Below are 18,724 nucleotides of genomic sequence, written 5' to 3'. Positions count from 1 at the left end.
TAATTTTTCTTTCAGAGTCCTTCCTCTCATAAACTCAAAATGGAGTCTCTTATTCTTAAAGATGGGATTCAGTTGTAAAATGCTCCAATTCTTCCTAAAAATATTGCAAAGATTGAAGTGTTTTGTGAATAACACTGATGGTGCTGATGGTAAGCCCACAGATAGAAACAATTTGTTGCATAAATCTAGTTTCCATCCAAAAAATCTAAAACAAAATATCCTAGTAGGTCAGTTCCTTCATCTTCATCTACTCAAGAATACAAAAATCAAGCAAAAACTTTATCAGCTCATTTTAAAGACTAAATGTGTACATCAGGCATATAAACACACTCTATATGCTTATCATGAAATTCTTCTTTTGAATACACCTTGTGCCACCCTTGATCGTTTAGTGTGTTTCATTCCTTACTCTAATCGAGCATTTCAAATTAGAACCATTGTACGTAATCATTGGCATGTGCTATCCGGTACGGGTCCATTTAAAGAAGCCCCTATTTTTGCATTCAAAAGAAACAAAAACCTTCAGGATCTTTTAGTATCTGCAGTATTACCTCCTCTTAATACTACCTTATCACAGGGCAAACTCTCTGCATGTGGCTGTTACGGCATATGTTCTCATTCACTCACTTTATCTGTCTTTGTATACCCTGGCTTCAACAAGGGTAATATATTCAGGTTTATTCAATTGTAACACCACCCAGGTAATCTATGGCATTTTATGCCCTTGTAAATTACTTTATATTGGACAGACTAAAAGAAGTGTTTGCACGCATATAGTGGAACATAAAAGCTGTATCCATACAGTAAAATTGCAGGCTCCTTTGGTGGAATTGGGTATTTGAGAGATATTTGAGACTTGAAATTCTTTGTAATTTTTAGAGTAACTTTACAATAGGTAGAGAATATTTCTCATGCTCTCACCCAGCGAGAATAGTGTTTTATTCATTCATGGGGCAGGGGCACACAAAGCTCCAGAGGACTTAATAAAGATTTGGAATTTACATCTTTATTATAATCTTATGATTTTCATAATTCATTGGTTCTGTCTATATAATGTCCTAATATTACTTCCTAAAATGTGACATTACTTAGCCTTTCATATGTCACTTTTAGAGATGTTTCAGGTTTTTTTTTGTTTGATTCATGGTTCGGTTTGGGCCCTCCTTGGGTAATTTTGTTTTTCAGCGGTTCGGGATTTTTTTTTTCTTTGTTCCCGAATTTTGTGTTAGTGCGCACTAACTCCCATAGTTAGCATGCACTAACATTTCAAATTTTCAGAAAAATTCCTTTTCTTTTTGAGTGCTCCTGAACCATGATGAATGCACATCTCTAGTCACTTTCATATGTCACCAAAGAATGTTACTATGGTATTTAGAGCACATGGAACTTTGTCTTCATCTGAAGGTTTTGAAATGGTCCTACAGGGCAGTTAAGCTTTATTTCATTAAAAATTATATAAGAATTTTATACATATTTTAATCATTCTTTTGAAGAGTTTACAAGGTTTTTGGGGTTATTGTTCTAGTGATGTTTATCGAAACTTTATATTTAAAAATATTTACGTTTTTATTATTCCTTACTGCTTGGATCAAATTATCTGGTTGTATCCGATAGGATCTGGCAGTGCTGCTTTTTGCCTGATTCCAGCTCTCAATGAAGTGGTTACTATGTAAATTTAAGTAAGATTAAACAGTTTTTTAAGTTACAGCTTTCATGTTCAGGGTCTTAAGAGTTTATTGTACAAACCTTTTTTGATTTTTTGATTTACTGACAAAATCAGCATTCTCAGTGCTGGTACTTTAGTGCTTACTTTAATATTTATTATACAAATCTATTTTGATTAACTGACAAAAACAGTGATTTTTAGTGATATTAATTATTTTATATACAGGATATTAAAGCATGAGACTGTGTTAGTACTGTCAGATTTATGTGTTTGCTTCAACCTGATAATATTCTGGAATCTTCTTTAAATGAGAGAACTGGTGGCTCATGCATTTGATTAATGAAGACACCTTTAGTATTGCCTTGGAATTTATTTAAGGGACAATACTTCATGTGAAGAACTCATTAATTGTATCTAATATAACTTTATAAAAAGTTGCATTGTTAGTCTTTTAAGCTACCTACCACCATTGGTGGGGAGGTGGAGAGAGAGAGACAGAGACTAGCCATAATGCCCTCATTGGGTAAGTATTTATACCTCTATATGAGGCCCACATAGTTACTCGATGTGAGGTTTAGGTAGGAGTGTATTGGTTAGGGGCCACTTTGACATTCAGAGTGAGACATATGAACAGGTCAGTGCTCTCTTGTGAAGATTTGATGAACTTCGAAGTGAGGAAACTCACCCAAAGATGAGATTTGTGCAATATTACACATGTTATTCCCTATGGGGTAGATTTTAAAACCCCTGCGCGCGTAAATCTTCCCGGATTTACGCATGCAGGGCACTCGCGCGCAGGCGCGCCTATTTTGCATAGGCCACCGGCGCGTGCAAAGCCCCGGGATGCACGTAAGTCCCGGGGCTTCGTAAAAGGGGCGGGAGGGGGCGTGTCCGGGGCGTGTCCAGAGCAGGGGCAGGCCGGGGCGGATCCGGGGGCGTGGCAACTTTCGGGGGCGGGCCGGGAGGGCGGTCCCGAGTCCCCCGGCACTGCGGCCTGTGCCAGGGGATGCCGGGGCAGCGCACGCAAGTTACGCCTGCTTCAAGCAGGCGTAACTTGCCCAACAAAGGTAAGGGGGGGGATTTAGGTAGGGCTGGGGGGTGGGGTAGATAGGAGAAGGGAGGGGAAGGTGGGGGGACGCGGGAGGGAACGGAGGCAGGCTGCGTGGCTCGGCGTGCGCAGGCTGCCGATTTTGCGCAGCCTTGCGTGCGCCGACCCCGGATTTTATAAGATACACGAGGCTACGCGCGTATCTTATAAAATCTGGTTACTTTTGTTCGTGCCAGTGGCGCAAACAAAAGTACGCGCGCGCGTATGTTTTTAAAATCTACCTCAGCGCTTAATAACAGTTTGTACTTTGCTTCCCTTGTTTAACCCCCTTATCCCTGTAACCTTATTTTGTAAACTGTTATGATGGCGTTATTTTGACGTTTCCGAATGACAGTATATAAAACCCATTAAATAAATAAATAAATGTTCTCTCAACCTAGCTTGATGTTACCCAGGTAGAGAGTCCATCTATCTACCCCTTGGGATCCTGCTAGGTACTTGAGACCTGGCTTGACCACTGTTGGAAGGATATTGAGCTTGATTTGTTGACCTTTGGTCTGACCCAGTATGGCAAATCGTATGTTCTTATGAACTCTGAGGAACAATGCCAGAGTCATCAGTCTTGCTTTCTACCTGTACTGCCTGTCCTTCATTACTATTCTTATTTTACTCTATCTCCCCATTAATAAACTGGATGATGCTAAGATATTACTGTATATACCTCCCATATTTGTCTCTTTTATTATCCCTTTAACAGCTTCTGATTCAGACAAGCCACACAATTTTTTTTGTTTGAATCAATGGATAGAAATATTGCCTTCATTGCATTATCTCTAGTGAAAAAAGAAGAGTATACTGTTGTTTTTGGGCATTCCTGTTCTCCTATAGAGGTGAGAGGAAGAAAAACATGTGTTTTGTTTTTGTTTCATTTTTGGAGGGTTGATTTTTAATGAAATTCATTTCATCTAATGTTTAGTTTGTTTATTTAGATAAAAAACAATAAAAAATAAGCATAAAAAAAAAAGAAATGGGTCCTCCTAAGGCCTCCCATGCCCTCCCCCCATCTTTACCTCCCAAAACAATGGATCTGCTCCAGCCCCCCACTTACCTTGTCCAGGAGGGATCCAACGCAGATTCTTAGGCCCAGGCTGAAGCTTGGGTCTTGTATAGTGCCTAGGGTAAGGTTGTAGTGACCTGCTGTGGCTTAGTCTTATGCAAGGCCCAGGTTATGAGACCTCATCCTGCAGCCTAGGCCCAGGCTGATGCCTTGGCTAGGCCTAGGCCACAGTAGGTCGCCATGACCTCAGCCTAGGCTCTAAGCAGGCCTTGAGGCTTAGACATGATGCTTGGGCTTCTGCCTAGGCTAGGGCCTGGTGCCACTGCCCGGTCTGGAGACTGGGTCCCAATGTTGTGGCCCTGGCTCCAACCCTGGGCTTCAGCCTGTTCCCTAAATGAGGCCTCAGCTTCCAGCCTAGTCCTAGGCCTGATGGATCAATTTTTTTGTTTTCAAAACAAAATGTGAAAACTAATGAAATTTTGTCAGATTTTCAATTGTTTCGCGTTGAGAGCGAAATGAAATTAAATGTCTCATTTCCTATTTTATTTTTTCTGAATGCCCAACCCTATTCTTCTACCCCTATCGCTTTGCAGCTACTCTTTGCCTGCGAAAAGTATGCCATCTTGCCCCTCTTTTCAAAAACAGAATGGAGTGAAATATGCTCAATGTAATCTGCACTCTGCAGTGGCACATACTCATCTCCATATGTCAGTTTCTTCAGGTTGGAGTAGGCTTCTACCTTATTAGTCTTGAAGAAATCCTGCAACAACTTAGGTGTAGGACATCATCTTTGGTTGTTGCTGGCACTGCCATACTTGCCAAATTTGGAAACATTTCCTTTACCTGCTTTGCTTTTCCCTATCTCTGACATGATTGATTTTATCACTGGGCATTTGAATATTAAAATGATTTTATATTTCTCAGTGGTACCATAACTGACTGTATGCCCCCTGAGTGTGCCACCGTGTGTGCAGGCAACACAAAGACATTAGTGCACTAGTTCTGATACTGCTGAGCTCAGTGGCAGGCTCCACAACACAGCCTGGTATGCTTCAGTCTCTGCACTGCACTTAGGGGTAAATGTTTAAAGCTATGCGCACATGGCCACATGCACGCCTTTCCCGGCATGTGCACATGGATGCACCAGTTTTATAACATGCGCGCGGCGACTCATGCATGTTATAAAATCCAATACCCGCGCGCACATGAGAGCTCGATTTTGTATCAGCGCGCACATGTGCGCACAGGTACCCATTCGTATGCGTGGGGGGAGGGATTTTTTAATATACGCATGGCGACGCGATCAGGTCTTTGCCCAGTTCCCTATTCCCCTACCTATTCTTTCTCCTTTTTCCCCTCTCCTCCCCAACCCCTAAACCCACCCTAACTATCCTATTTTTTTTTGTTTCTGAACTTACCCGCTTGATGGATCAGAAGTAAGTTCCGCGCACCGGCCGGCACAGCACCTAATGGCGCTGTCCCAGCCAGCACCCACCAGACCCCTGCCTTGCTGATACCCCTGCTGGCTAGCTGCTCTATACTTTTATATCAGTTCTTAATGGTACACCTTTTGCTCTCCCATCTATGAGGCCATTGACTTTTATGGCATATCATATGAAACAAATAGAATTTGATTAATTTGAGTCTCTCTCCATTTATTTAAGAAACTCACAAAAGAAATGAATTGGACTCAGTTCATTTTGGGATACCCATTCATTTTAAACAAATGCACATCCCTAGTTAGCTTATCCCATTGACAGCACAGACTTCACTGCAAGTAATAAATAAGAAGGTGAATTAGAGATACTACATGAATGGCCATCATATGAACTAAAGTAATGAGAATCAATCTGGCCAACAAGTACTGGGAGTTTGCAAATGAGTGATCTCATGGTGCTTGCTCATTATAGGCCAGATTTTAAAAGCTGTGTGTGCATATCTTTTGGGGGTTAGGGGCGTGGCTGGGCCTTGCGCACACCGCACACAATTTACAATGGACCCAGCCACGCGCATAACCCCCGATACTCACACAAGTGCTGGGCCTGCTGAAAGAGGTGGCCCGGGGGGGGGGGGCGTAAAGTGGGCAGGGGGTGGGCCGGGACAGTGCCATTAGCTGCCACGCGGAGTCTACTGCTGCTCCAAAGGATTATTATAGCTAGGAAAGTGTTAGGGGTCGAGGAGGAGAGGGGAAAAGGTAGGAAGGTTAGGAAGGGGTATAGGGAAGTTCCCTCCCAGTCCGCTCCTTAATTAGAGCGGACTGGGAAGGCACTGGAGATGCTCTACTCGTGTCGCTGTGCATATTTTTCTAAAATCCCCCCCCTGCACACGGAGCAGGCCACCCACCTGCACATGTACGTGGACTCCATGTGAGTGCACCAGGATCCGCGCACACATGGACATATACTTTTATGACAGTAGAATTGCTCTCTCTTGTATAAAGTCTATCCATGTTTTGAACAATTTGATTTTCTGAGCTGGCACTAGATTTGCCTTCTTGAAATTAACCAGAAAACTCAAATTCTGTAGAAGACAAATAGTCTTGTGCTGAGGGACAGCAACACTTCTTCCTGAGAGCTTGCTATAACTAGTCAGTTGCCAAGTATGGGAAGACCTGAATCCTTGATGACACAGATGTGCCACCACTACTGCAAGACATTTGGTTAAGACTTTCAGAGCAGCTGACAGACCAAAAAGGAGTACTTTGTATTGATAGCTGGAAAGAATCCACCTTGATATGAAGGTTGTACCAGAGGGATGGATGGATAGGTATGTAAACATATGAATTCTTCAGATTAAAAGCGAATATCTATTCCCCCTTCAGGATGTAGGAGGGAATTCATTTTGAATTTGTCTTGAATAGATGTTTATTGAGGTGTCTCAAATCTAGGATGGGCCTTAATCCTCCTAATTTCTTGGGGATGAGAAAATATAGGGAATAGAAACTATGTCCATGTTAGGATGCAGGGACTGCCTATATCACATGTTGTTGAAGAAGTGATTGCATTTCCAGAAGTTGAAGCTTGTGAAGCAGATCTGGATTGAGAGATGAGCAGTGAGGCTAGGATGGTAGCCAGGAAAAATACAAATGGTTTCCAGCCTCCATGATTTTGAGGACCCAGAGGTCCTTGATTATCTGGCACCATATATAGTAGGATTGGATCACCACTTTCTGTTCTTTTATTTGAACAACTATTTCCATGAGCTTTTCTCCAAAACATTTATCCTTAGACAAGGAATGTCCACCAGCTTATCGTGAACATCATCTCGGATGTTATTTGCTCTAAGCCATGCCATACATTGAGCTCCAACTAAGGCAGAAGCGGTATTTATTTTATTTATTTATTTATTTATTTATTTATTTAAATTCTTTTAATATACCGATGCTCAAGAACCAGGTCTTATCGTACCGGTTTACAATAAACTAGGGGGAACCAGTTAAACAATGAAAGCAAAAGTTACATTATAACAGGGAAAGTGGAACTGGGCTGTTAGAAAAGGATAGGTTAAAACGATTTCTAACTGGAAGAGCAAGGCATGTAAGTAGGAGCAAGTGCTTACATGGTAAGAATATCTACAAATTTACATAGTGTATTATGATTAAGCAATTTTTATGAAAGTGCAGTTAGCCGAAATACAGTTCCTTTGAATTCTGGAATACAGTTCCTTTGAGTTCCGGAAAGGGAAGCAATCGTGGGGTATGTGACTGTGTGGGTGACCCTAAGGTTTCTTCAAGGGTATGCTTGGGTGAACAGCCAAGTTTTTAATTTTTTTCTGAAAGTTATATGGCAATGTTCCTGGCAGAGATCTGGCGGGAGAGAGTTCCAGTGATGTGAAATGGAATCAAACAAGTCATAGGGAGAATGGGGAAGATGCCATATGCATTTTTCCGCGTCCAACAGTGGTTTGGTTAATAACTTCTGCCTTCTGCAGGTTGTGGAAAAGGCTTTGGTTTTTGAATGCGGTCATGTAGATACTGAACTATATAAAATTGGTGAAAGGAGATTTGAGTGATAAACATTGAGCTCTGAAATACTTTCTTTCCAGAACTGTCTAGTAGCCTATGATCTATTCGTAGAGGCAAATTTGAATGAATTCTCTTGACTTCTTTGCCTTTGTCAGGGTAGATTCAATGACTATAGACTGTTGAGGTAACTGGACAACTCCAAACCTCAGTGGTTTTTGAACTCTGTATTTTAGATCTAGCTTCCTAGCCATAAGAACTCCAGAAATAAGGGTTTTGCACATTCTCACCTATAACAGGTTCAGAATATTGTGGACTGGAAGATCCGGCATTTCTGATGGAGTGTCCAGTATGTAAAGGAGATCAAAAACCTCTGACCTAGGGTCTTTATCTATGCACACATTGATGCCAAATGGCACTCCCATTTTTTCCACAAACTTTGAAGAGGTAAAGTTCTCCAGAGGTGATGTCTGGTCAGAAGGATCTGGAAGTGGGTCAGAAGATATTCCTGTAGAATCTTCTTTTTGGTGCAGGCTCCGACCACCCCAGAGAATAATATTGTTTCTTCCTTGACACAGGGTGGTTTGCAGTACTTAACCCTGAAGCTTTGGCCTGGGCCAACGGGAGAGTTGTTGAGGAGCTCCAGTTCAACTCTTTTCCCAGCGAGGGAGCAGACACTGCACTGTAGGAGGAGGACCTACTGCGACTCTGAAGAGATTTATGCAACTCCTCAATCCTACACACCATGGAATGCTGAGAACATGGAGATATTCATCTGCAGGCATAGCAATTTGTCTGTTCATGGTCCAGACTGTGGCAATGATAGCACTGCTCATGTTCATTTGTGAGGGACATTACCTTGCTACAAATGCATTTCTTGAATCCGCTCATGGTAAGTTTCTTTTTGCCGAACTTTGAGAAGGCATAGTGCTGCTGTTGGTTTTGACCTTTTTTTTTAATAGCACTGAAAAGTGCTATTGTGAGTGCTTCAGAGGCAGGGAGGCAACTAAAAGTTTAAAACTGAAGAAAATAATCACAAATTACATAGTGTTAAAGATTTTAGAGAAAAATATCTATGTCTGTGCTTGTACTCAGACAAAAAATGTCTGAGGAGGCTCATAAGGCAATGGCCACCCAGGAACACCCACTAAACGCTCTATTAACTAGGAGAGACAAGTCCAATTGGGTCTACCAGATGACATCACCCACGTGACATCACTCACATCAGCCTGCTTATCAACAGATAAGGATGCTGCCCTCTGCACTGGATAGATAAGAGTATCTGTAGGTAGGTCTATATCATAGTAGTTGCAGGATACCAATATGGAAATGAGATCACAACTCTGCAGGTAAATGAAAGATGCCAGTATGTGTGGTTGTACCCACCTCCTTAGGACCAGATTTAAGTACAGTTAAGTTTGGGCTTACTTTTGCATTCATGCCTTTGAAATGTATTCATTTTTACCTACTATTTTGATTTATGTTTAAAAATAGAAAAAAGGAACTGCAGAGTGATTTTAATTTTAAGAATTCAGACTATTTGCTTTCCAGTCATTAAGCAAATGAGGTATAAAATTGGTTTCCAATTCAGAAAAGCTAAATTGTAGTTTTGCTTGTTCAAATGCATAGTAAATTAGGCTAAATAGGATAAATGGGTTAAATATATCTAAGAAGTTATCATTTTGCACAAATTAAATATGTGAGGTATTTATCTAGAAGAATAACTCTATGCAATGAAATTTAATATGCATGTTAAGATCCCTTTGGCATGCTAAAAATAGCAAGCTAGACAGGAAGGCCTTATGCATATAAAAGTGGCCCAAAAGGACAGTAGTGTAAGTATGCTAACATTAGAATCTCCATGAATGCAAATGAGGATTTACCATAAATATAGTAAATAGCATGATACGGTCTCCCTCCATATTACTTACCAATGGCTTGCTAACATTGAATGTATAACCTGCCTCAAATTAGGTGTTAACATGCTACTATGCATGCTGTTGGGAGGGATCAACTAACTACAAACAAGAGGGCCTGAAAATGAAGGCATCTAACCACTGTGTGTATTCCAGCCATCTTGCATTTTGAACCTCATAGAGTCAACGGCTCCTGTGAGACTTTGGGGCCTTACACAGTTCAAGCTGTAAGATGACTGAAGTACACCTTTCAATTAGATGGATTTGGCTGTCCCCTTTGCAGCTTAGAGGGAATATTTATTAAGACTATGCTAGAAGTGGAATCATGCTTCTGTGTGGGAGACCCATCTTCTTCTCCTCCTCAAGCAAACTGGGCCTGATATATACTACAAAGGCTGTATTAACAGGCCCTATAGAAGAGCATGTCAGGCATCTTACAACAGTGACACCTAGTGGCCAGACATGGGCTGCACACATGCCAAATTTCAGAATGTAGTCTGTGGTCCCTTGTTAAGGGTGTCACTGTGATAGATGGGATATATCAGAGAGTTAAAAAAACAAAAAAGGGGAGAAAACCCTGAGTAATTGCAAATGAAGGCCTGTGGCATCAAATCCCAGTAGAGTCTAATTCTAATTGGAGTGGTAGGGATTGTAAAGCTGAACAGCTATGGCCGAATTTTAAAATGGCCACGCGCATTAAAAAACGGGGGTTATGCGCATGGCTGAGCCTTGCACGTGCTGTGCACATTTTCAAAGGGGCCCGGCCACGCATGTAACCCCCGTTACATGCAGAAGTGCCGGGCCCAGAGAAAGGGGCAATCCGGGTGGCGGGGAGGGGCGGGGCTGGAGGCAGCCAGTACAGCGGTCATTTGCGCTGTGCCGGGGAAGGCTGCCGGCAGCCTGCCGGCACGTGTAAGTTGCTACTGCTCCTGAAGAGGAGCAAGAGGTAAAATAAAAAATTTGGGGTTAGATTGGATAGGGATAGGGGGTGAGGAGGAGAGAGGAAGAGGGAGGAAGGTCAGTTAGGTGGCTTGAAAAGTTCCCTCCCTGCCCGCTCCTTAATTGGAGCAGACAGGGAGGGAACTGAGAGAGGCCTGATCTCGTCACCATGCATACATTTACAAAATTAGGCCCCCCTGCCCGCGCCGCCCGCACATGCGCGTGCAGATTATAAAATGTGGTTCACATGTGCGCACAGCCTACGGATTTTATAACACGCGCACGCTGGCACACGCATGTTATAAAATCGGCGCGGCAATGGGAAGCGTGCGCACATGGCCGCGAGCGCGCAGCTTTTAGAATCTACCCCTTAGTGTGGAAGGGCAAATTCGATTGGCCGTATGGTTTTTTTTTCCCATCATCTTTCTTTGTTTCAACTGAGTGGGGAACATACAAGATTAAAAGGAAACGTCTAGGGAAAATAAAATAATAATTACAATGCATGCCCTCAAGAAAATGCTATTAAAATACCTTTGAGAATATCAGAAACACTGCTAGACTATCATAAACCATTAAAGCAATGATGGCTAATGAGTAGCAGTAATAAAGCTCATGAAAGTCATAGGAGGTCTAGTCAGTGGGCAGTTCCTTTTTCTTATTGTTTTAACTTAGCTAATTGGAAGGATTACTGCCAGTTTAAGTCATAAATTGTAACCATCTGCATTGAAAATCCTCCATGTAAGGCCTTCTTTTCCTAGGAGCCCTTCTTCCTAGGACTCTTGCCCCAGATTGTAACCATATTATAAACATTTTCCTAATGAGAGCAGATCATACTCTAAATGAATCAGACAGTACGTTGGAAGCTCAATGCCTGACAGAGTATACAGAAGTACATTGCATGTAGTGCTGCGTGCAAACCATCCAAGTAATTATGATTGTTAGTGCCATACGGATTTTTTTTTGTTCATTTGTTTTGTTTTTTAAGATTTTTGGGATTAGTCTACATACAAAGTTTATTAGTGGAAGTGTTTTTTATGCAATGATTTTGCTGTTCTGCAAATTTTAATGAAAATTTATGGAAATTGTTGTTGTAGAAGTTAACTCAACCGGCACGATGCAGTTTATATTTGTTTCTTATATGCTACTGGATGCAACTGCTTTCACAAGTTATAGAGCTCTCAGGTGACTTAAAGAAAAAGTTCTTTCTGTTTACAACAGCTTCTATGTGGCCAATTTATTTAAACCACTTAACATCAAAATACTTTCCAGATAATATAACTTTACATCAAATTTATTGTCTAGAACACATTTACTTGTTTTTAAGTGTTTCATTGAAATGCACTTATCCCAGCAGAGCTGTCCCTTTGAACCTGAAACTTTTCCAGTGTTTCTGTGTAGTCATGACCACTCAAATGCAGGTCTTTAGCTTCCAACTTCAGTAAACAAAATGAGAAGGTGATGTTCAAGAGATATTATAAAAAAATGTTCCCATAGTCCATATCACATCCTCATGATCTTGGAAAAGAAAAATAAACCAACACACATTTTAGGCCTTCATGCATAATTCTATATTTAGTGACATAACTAAAAAGGTATTTTCAAACAAAAGGTTAGCAAATAGCAAATGGTTTTCAAACTTTTAGGGTCATTCATCAAAATGTGTTATGGCATTTATGCACACCATAATGCATGCAATAAGAACAGTAATGCATGGTTGAATGCACATTTTTAGGAGGGACGGGATCATGGAGGAGTTTAGGTGGGATTTAGTAAAATGAGGGGTGCTATTGCACAGTTTTAACACCAGAAATAACTACACCTTTTTTCCTGGCATTAGGCTGTTGATTTACCCGAAATGGCCATAACACGAGAGAGAGGGAGAGAGAGAGAGAGAGAGAGAGAGAGAGAGAGAGAGAGAGAGAGAGAGAGAGAGAGAGAGAGAGAGAGAGAGAGAGAGAGAGAGAGAGAGAGAGAGAGAGAGAGAGAGAGAGAGACTGACTCACAGTGTGCAACTATTTATATCTCTATAGGAGGGCCATCTAATAGGTCGAGGTGAGGTATTAGTGGTGCTTTAGGGTTTAGGGACCAGTTTCTCATGTAGAGTGAGATGTACGAACAGCATAGAATACTTTGGTGAAAATTTGACATAATTTAGAGTGAGGATAGACTCACAAAGATGAAATTTTGCACAATGTTATCTCACCCTAGCTTGATGGCATGCTGTTATAGGCCCCTAAAACCTAAATCACCACCAACACCTCACCTCGACCTATTAGATGGCCTTCCTATAGAGATATAATAAATATTTCACTACTATGAGGGCCTTGTAGATAGGCTCTCTCTCTCTTTCTCTCTCTCTCTCCCAAGATGTGAAAAATAGGGATTATCACAGGGTGTGATAAGTATACAAGATAAGTGAAAGATAATTTACTTTGCAATAAAAAGATCAATTTAAACTGACCAAAAAAGAGAACAATTCAATCAGAAGAGCATACATTTTTCTTATCAGATTATTTACAAGCCTGGGTCCTAGCACCGCTGGCTCTGAAAGCTCCGTATCTAGATTATAAACTTTTACTGAAATGAATTGAGTATAAGGACATAGATCCAGAAATTAGTAGTGCTGCTGTGAAAAACTTTGCAAAACATTTATGGTATCTATCACCAGAAACTGCGGCATTCTCATTCTTTGATGATGAAGTTACACTAGACATTAAGCAAAAAACGGCTGCCTTAATGATGACTACAGAAGACAGCGATGCAGACCTCAACCATTTAAAAGAGAAACACTTCTATGATTTTATTTCCGCAGAATTCAAGATGTGCTTCTCAAGATTTTCAATAAACACAAATTTTCTAAAAAAACTGCCCATCTGCTTGGAAAGATGATGTCAACTTCCAACGTGGGTTGGAAACATTGAGAAGCATTGTAGTAGTTAACGACGTGGCTGAGAGAGGACTGAAGCTAATCCAAGAATATCAGAACATTCTGACCAAGAACGGGGAAAAAAAAGCAATACGTTGAGCAAATTGTTAGTAAACACAGAAAAAAGTACCCAGATGCTACAAAACTGGCCTAATGAAGCAGAAAAATCTGGTATCTTATTACATTTTTATTGTTATTATTTCCATTTTAGACATTATTTTGGGAAGGATGTATTTTTCTTTTGGTTTTAATTTTTGCTCAATATCTTGGCAAATTTTTATTTCATGTAAATAACTGTATGAAGAAAATAGTTATAAATAAAATTGGCTTTCGATTATGCTTGACTATTATTTTCCCAAACATTTGAAAATGAAATACAAAAGTATTAAGTAAGAAATAATAATTTTCGGTGAAATTTGAAACAAGATGGCACCAGCCATCTATTGCTCCTACTATGTGATAGGGGCCGACCAATGGCACTGGTAGCCCCTATGACATAGTAAGGTCAAAGGCTATCGGCACCATTTTGAATACCGGCAGCCGATGGCGCGAGTGCAGGAGAAGATCCAGGACCCCTGCTGGACCACCAGGGACTTTAGGCAAGTCTTGGGGGGGTAAGGAGGGTGGGGGGTTGTAGTTAATTAAATTTAAAGGGAACGAATGCCGAATTCAATGTATTAACGGATCGGGCTTTCCCCCCCTTGACCAAATGCAACGTATCTGGGCCCCGACGAATACATATCCCGAATCCAATGTATACTTTCCGGCTGCACATCCCTAGTGTACAACACCCAAATTATACACATTTTATGTTTATAAAATGGCATGTGCATGAATACAAGCTATTTATGCACATAGGGGCAGATTTTAAAAGTCTACGCACATAAATCCAGGTGGATTTACACACGTAGGTGGGGTTATTTTCAAAACGCCCGGCGGCGCACATAAATCCCTGGGGCTTGAAAAAATGGGTGGGGCGGGATGGTCTGGGGGTGAGGCGGGGGTGTGGCCATAGGCAGGCGCAACTTATAAAATAAAGGTTGGGGGGGGTTAGGTAGGGCTGGGGGGTGGGTTAGGTACGGGAAGGGAGGGGGACAGTCGGGGGGGGCGAAGGAAAGTTCCCTATTTCAGAGTGGCCTCGGAGGGCCTCGGAGGGAATGGGGAAATCCATCGGGGCTACCCTAGGGCTCGGCACACGCAAGGTGCACTAGTATGCACCCCCTTGCGCACGCTGACCCCGGATTTTATAACATGCGCGCGCATGTTATAAAATCGGACATACGTTTTAAAATCTGGCCCATATATTCTAATTTTCTTTGTGTAACCCCTTTGAAAATGTACTCATTAGATTGTAAGCCCACTGGTGCTCTTTGTACAGGGAAATACCTATTGCACTTGAAATGGTTGACCAGTCACGAAAGGTGGAATCTAAATTTTATAAAAGTAAATATATATTTTGTAGAATGAAATAAAGGTACAGCTAATTTCTCATGAATTGCATACTGCATTCTGGAGGACAATGCAGAATTGCTATAGCAAAGGCCGGATTAAGTACATGGTTAACCAATAGAAAGTATGACATTCTAAAAAGCTTCCATTCGACCCACTTGCATTTCCTATGGTATATGCACCATTTTTGCCCTCCTTCTATGCCCCTGCAAATCCTCACCAAGTTTAAAAAAAAACGAAAAGTCTGATGCCACCCCCCTTTTCCCCTCAATCCAGGCTTCCTAAATCTACACAAAATGTGGCCTCAGTCTTGCCAATCCAAAATAATAAGAAGGAGATCACATACATACACATACAGAAACCATGACACACACAGACATTCAGCTAATCTCATAAACTCCTTTATTCTATGAAACTGAGGCTAAAATGGGGAACACCCTTCCCCCTCAGGTAGTTACGAAGGAGGTCTCATGGCACCCTCGCCCAACAGAGGATGGATTCAGTTGAGTTGGAAGCCAAAGAAACAGGAGGAAACTGCAGGCCAGAAAAAAAAAAAAAATCTAATATCTTTCACGAATAGAAATTTTTTCTTTGCTTGACATATCTGTTATTAAGAACTAGAAATCAATTTAGATAAGATCACTATGAAAATACAATTATAAGTACAAGCATAATATTTATTAACTAAATTAATCTTGTTCTCATTATTTTTTCCATCAGCCTATCTAAACTCTCACCTGTAGGAAGCAGGCAGTCGTTTATTTGCAATGATAATGATGTATGTATTTTTTTTGTACATTTTACACTTCAGCTCTTTTTGTGTTATTTTGTCAGCTATCATCTGCAATAGGTGATTACGTATAATTGATTAATCTGCAGGGAGAAGAAAATGAACATTGTGACATGCAGCTATATCAAACCATTTTTTTTGTGGAGTGAGGCGTGGGAGTAGGAGACAGGGAGACAAGCTTGCCTTTGGCTTTTCATGCTTGCAGGCTGACAGCTAGTTATGAGAGCAGGAGGAGCTCCGAGGCTCTGACCTTTTCAAAACAAGGCACACTGCGCCGATGACTAAATGTCTGGTTTGCATGGGTGCCGGGAGAGAGAGAGATCCAGAGATAAAAAGACACAGAAGTACATTTTCATTGCAATAAAGGTGTGTTTTGATATAAATGAATAATACATTTTAAATATAGGATATCTTGCAGCTGTGTCTTTTTAGTTATTTTTGAGACAGAACCATTCAGTCTGTCAAGTATCTGACACTTTTCACACTGACGGGTTCAAAACCACTTACACCAACAAAGCATGGAACAGCTATTAAGAAAATAAGAACATAAGAAATGCCATACTGGGTCAGACCAAGGGTCCATCAAGCCCAGCATCCTGTTTCCAACAGTGGCCAATCCAAGTCACAAGTACCTGGCAAGTACCCAAACATTAGACAGATCACAAGTTACTATTGCTTATTAATTCCTGTAATAGCAGTTTACGGATTTAACCTCTATGAACTTATCCAAACCTTTTTTAAACCCAGTAACACTAATTGTTGAAACCAGATCCCCTGGTAATGAATTCCAGAGTTTAACTAAGCGCTGAGTGAAAAATAATTTTCGTCAATTTGTTTTAAATGAACTACTTGCTAACTTCATGGAGTGCCCCCTGGTCCTTCTATTATCTGACAGGCCGATACAGTAAGGAGCGGTAGGAAGAGCTGCGTTACTGCTGGGCGCACCCGCGTTTGCCGCACGCATAGTCCAGCTCACCTACCGCTCGATACTGTATTTAAATAGCTTGCAAATGCAAGCCGCGTCCAAGAAGCGTCCGTGAAGCGTTAGGCCTGCGCAACCCATTTTACTGTGTAGACGCTTTATACAGCGCCTATACAGTATCCTGCGTGCGCTGGTACCTGTCATTTCAAATGACATTTGAAATGACAGGCACCAGGAAGTGGATCCCAACTTTAACCAAAGAAAACCTAAAAACCTAAAATCCCCTCCTCCCGAAGCGACTCGACATGTTAAATATGTGATTAAGTGTAACCAACTTACTTTTTGTTTCTTTTTCAGCCCTTTCAGCCTTCTCTGCCGTCCTCCGGAGGGGGCAGCCGGCGGGGGCAGCCGGCGGCGAAAGCGGCTTCCAGCGGCCCCCGCCGGCGAAGACGGACGAACGCACGCCCATAGTGCACGGGCGCTCAAGCCAATGAAAGCACATGGACGGGCATGTGTGACGTACGCCGTGAAGTCACGCACGCGCATTCATGTGCTTTCATTGGCTTGAGCGCCCGTCAATTTGGGTGCTCAAGTCAATGGCTAAAGCCAGCGAAGTGCATGACGTCACGGCGTATGCTTGAAGCGTACACCGTGACGTCATGCGCTTCGCTGGCTAGAGCACCCAAATTGACGGGTGCTCAAGCCAATGAAAGCACATGAACGCGCGTGCATGACGTCACGGCGTACGTCACACACGCCCGTCCATGTGCTTTCATTGGCTTGAGCACCCGTGCACTACGGGTGTTCGTCCGTCTTCGCCAGCGGGGGCCGCTGGAAGCCGCTTTCGCCACCGCTGCCCCCTCCGGAGGACGGCAGAGAAGGCTGAAAGGGCTGAAAAAGAAACAAAAAGTAAGTTGGTTACACTTATTCACATATTTTACATGTCGAGTCGCTTCGGGAGGAGGGGATTTTAGGTTTCAATATTTTACATATCCAGTCACTTCGAGAGGACTGGATTTTAGGTTTTTAGGTTTTCTTTTGGGGGAAAGTTTGCCGTCTACCCTTACCCCTGCCTCTAACGCAGGGGTAGGGGTAGGCGGTAAATTAGCAGGTTAAGCGTGCGGCTAAACTGCAGGTTAAAAAGGTGATAGTCGGGGTGCGCGTTACTGAATGGGGGGGAATAGCTAATCCGATCGTTTACATCTCATATACATGCCGCGGGCGGAAGGGGTTACTGGTTGATTTAAAGAGGTGGTAAGAATGGGTTAAAGGGGATAGTGAATGGCGGGTTGGACTAACACGGCCAAATTGTGAGTAGAAGGCGGGTTAGAAGCAGGGTAACCGCGGCCGCACTTTACTGTATTGACCTGAGAGAGAGAATAACTGATTTACATTAACTTGTTCAAGTCCTTTCATGATTTTGTAGACTTCTATCATATCCCCCCTCAGTCGTTTCTTCTCCAAACTGAATAGCCCTAACTTCTTTAGCCTTTTCTCATATGGGCAGCCATTCCATGCCCCATATCATTTTGGTCACCCTTCTAGCACTATCTCCAGTGCAGCTATATCCTTTTTTCAGATGTGGTGACCAGAACTGCACACAGTATTCAAGGTGCGGTCTCACCATGGAGTGATACAGAGGCATTATGACATCCAGCATTTTTTTTTCCATTCCTTTCTTAATGATTCCTATGATTTTGTTTGCTTTTTTTGATTGCCATTGCACATTGGGCCGATGATTTCACTGTATTATCCACTGATGCCTAGATCTCTTTCCTGGGTGGTAACTCCTAAGATAGAACCTGATATTGGGTAACTACAGCAAGGGTTATTTTTCCTTATATATATCACTTTGCACTTGTCCACATTAAACTTCATTTGCCATTTGGAAGCCTAATCTTCCAGTCTTACAAGGTCTTCCTGCAATTCATCATAATCCGCTTGAGAGTTAACTACTCTGCATAATTTTGTGTCATCCGCAAATTTTATCACATCACTCATAGTACCCCTTTCCAAATCATTTATAAATGTATTAAAGAGCACCAGTCCA

The 18,724-nt window shown here is 41.9% G+C and overlaps 1 protein-coding gene across 1 annotated transcript in view; it reads left to right on the top strand.

Annotated features, from left to right (window-relative positions):
• LOC115088274 (sodium/potassium-transporting ATPase subunit beta-1-interacting protein 2-like) overlaps positions 1–18,724 on the top strand; it is a 780,772-nt gene that overhangs the window by 604,265 nt on the left and 157,783 nt on the right. The gene's annotated exons all lie outside the window — the stretch shown is intronic.

Source organism: Rhinatrema bivittatum, chromosome 3 (genome assembly GCF_901001135.1).
Source record: "Rhinatrema bivittatum chromosome 3, aRhiBiv1.1, whole genome shotgun sequence".
Lineage (NCBI taxonomy): Eukaryota > Metazoa > Chordata > Amphibia > Gymnophiona > Rhinatrematidae > Rhinatrema > Rhinatrema bivittatum.
Note: the sequence above shows the minus strand (reverse complement) of the source record. Positions and strands in the feature narration are given on the sequence as shown.